We start from the raw sequence: 2,959 nt of genomic DNA, 5'->3' as shown, positions 1-2,959 counted from the left end.
CTTAAAACTTATCCAGTAAAGAATCAAGTCTTCAAGAGTAATTTACTGTGTGATTGCAGAAAATTCATTCAACTGTTCTGAGGTATATGCTCCCCTCTTATTAAAAAAAAAAAAATGCAGAGGGCTTCACTGATGGCTCAGTGGTAAAGAATCTTGCCAGTGCAGTAGACAAAGGTTCGATCTCTGGTCCCAGAAGATCCCACATGCTGTGGAGCAATGAGGCCCATACACCGGAACTACTGAGCTTGTGCTCCAGAGCCTGGGAGCCAACTACTGAGTCCACATGTTCCAACTACTGAGTCCACATGTTCCAACTACTGAGTCCACATGTTCCAACTACTGAGTCCACGTGTTCCAACTACTGAGTCCACATGTTCCAACTACTGAGTCCACATGTTGCAACTACTGAAGCCTGCGCCCTAAAGCTTGTGCTCTGCGGCAACAAGAGAAGCTACCACAATGAGAAGCCTGCGCACCGCCACTAGAGAGTAGCCCCCGCTTTCTGTAACTAGAGAAAAGCCCACTCAGCAACAAAGATCCAGCACAAAAATAAATAAATCAAATTATATTTTAAAAATGCAGAGTCTATCCCACCAGCTATAAGGAGAGGCTTCACTGTCTAACTCACTAGAAGTGCTAAAGAGCTGTTCTTTTCATCTGGAAATACCCAGGGAGAGATTTTCTTACCATGAGCTTTTACATCCTCATTCATTTGAATTGTCACTCTGGGAGCCAGGCAGGGAACAGGTATTTTTATTTTACTTTAATGGATAAGCAGTGGTATAACTAGTAAAAAATGGATCTCTCCTCTGTTACACTCCTCTGTGTACTATGAACAAGGCCCTGACTTTCTCCTTTGAGCTGGATTCCAGGACTTGGCTGAGCAGATCAGATTTGAGGGAGTGTGGGTTCCTGTGCTTTGGGGAGGGGAGGGACCCACAGACTAGCAGAGAGGCTGCTGGTGTTATCAAAAGTCTTGAATTCAAGAGCCCCTCTTCTGAACCCAGCTGCCAGAGCCCCTCACAGTTCTGTGGGTCCACAGTTTTGGCTGCTCTGGCTTGGCCTCACCTCTGTGACTAAAAAACAGCAGGGGACAGCATTCTATCACCCTCTGACAGACCAAGTCAGGGTTGAGTTAGGAATCAAGAATAACAATAAAAAATACCCAGGTTTGTACCTTTAGTGAGCAGAGTTACTTCCTCTTCTTATTCTGTTGTATAAGTTCACTCCCAGTTTCTCTTTCCTCAAGCTTTCCTCTCCATTCCCATCCAACTTGTAGGTGGCAGCTGTTTCTTTATTTATACCCTTTACCAAAGCCCACATCCTCCAGGAGGTCTACTCAGATTACACCTGCTTTGAGGAATCCTTCCTTCACTTTGTTATTAGATACCCAAATTCGTCTTCAAGAACAAGACCCTGCGCACACAGAAAGACAACAGTAAATTAGGAGTGAGTTATATGTCTAGTGTAATGTATATGCTAGCGTGTAAGTTAATGCCACGTGGAGGAAATCCAGAACTGTCCCTGATGATACACTGCCTTGGGCTCGGAAATTCCCATTTTTAGGGAACCGGTTCCTGCAGACTTGAAGGGATTATGATTCCATTAGTCATGGGGCCGATTCCCCTCGGTTGTTAGAATGACTGGATTCTTTCGCTCTGTCAAACACAGCCCTGGCTCTAAGCCCCACCTCCCCAGAACCAAGTTGGAGAAGGTACCCCATTGGATGAGGTTTCACCCAGAACCCGCCCCCCTTCCTTGGGTATCACTGTCCTGCTTGCTGTTGAAGCATCTCCTCTCTGCTCAGACATCCGGGACAGAAGAGTCTCCAAAGGGAGGAGGGCTCCCACATGCAGAAGAGGAAGGGGAGTTCTAGGTTCAAGTCCAGGAACAGCCATAGAGAGAGGAAGGACCATCGAGCAGGACAGCCTTTCCCTCCTCGCTGTGAGGATACAAAATCGCCAAGTAGCAGCAGTATCACTCTACTCGAAGTGATGTCCAAGACCATTCCCGGCCCCTCTGCCTCTCCTGAAATGGTCAGTCACAGAGGGAGCTCTCTTAACCTTGCAGCAGTCCCCTGGGCCAGGCTGGGTCAGGTGGCAGCTCCAGGAAGCTCCCAGGACAGGGAAAGAGTAGGCGCATCCAGGCGCAGGGTCCTCTCCAGCTGGGGCAGCAGGTGCAGTTTCCCAGCAGGATGGAGTGGGTGCCTCTGCTCTTGACAAATGTGTTTTTCAGGGCGGTGAACTCTTGGGTGCAGGAACTGAGGGTGCGAACGAGAGAGACGGGAAGGAGGGAGGGAGATGAGGGGCGTCCGGAGAGCAGAGAGGCTCTCCTCCGGCGGGCGCAGCGGCAGCCGCTAGGGTGCAGCTGTGGGCTGATGCGGGCGCCGGGCCGCTGGCGGAGCGCGCCGGAGACCCGCGGGCAGCGCGGGCGAGGAGGTTCGGGTGTTGTGTTTCCACTGTAACGATAATTAGGCGGATTCTGTGTTTATTTAGGCTGAGAGCTGTAAGATAAATGACAGCTTCGAAGATGCTTTTCAGCACTTCATAAATCACCCACCGGCCCGGGCAGTTTGCTTCTGCCACGTCTGGGTTCTTCCTCGCGTCCTCCCCGCCACCCCCGCCACCAACCCCCCACCCGGCCCGCACTCACCGGGAAGAGGGTACCCCCGGGACGACCCGGGTGCTCTCGCCACACAGGCCAGAAGAGCAAAGGGGAAAGTATGCCCGGCCTTCCCGAAGCTCGCCGGCCCCGGGTAGCGGCCGGGAAAGCTGTCAGGAGAGACGCTTCCTCCCAAAGGGGTCCCCGCGGGCTTGGGGGGCTCGCTTGACGGGCAGGCCTGCCCTCCTCCGGGAGAATACGGTCTCTAATGGGCTCTAATTCAAGCTCTCTTCCGTGTGCCTCGCCGACACAGCTGGAGATTTACAGGAGACACAGACAAGTATTTATAGTGCGGGTG

Source organism: Odocoileus virginianus, chromosome 17 (genome assembly GCF_023699985.2).
Source record: "Odocoileus virginianus isolate 20LAN1187 ecotype Illinois chromosome 17, Ovbor_1.2, whole genome shotgun sequence".
NCBI lineage: Eukaryota > Metazoa > Chordata > Mammalia > Artiodactyla > Cervidae > Odocoileus > Odocoileus virginianus.
The sequence above is the reverse complement of the archived record's forward strand: the minus strand, read 5'-3'. Positions refer to the sequence as shown.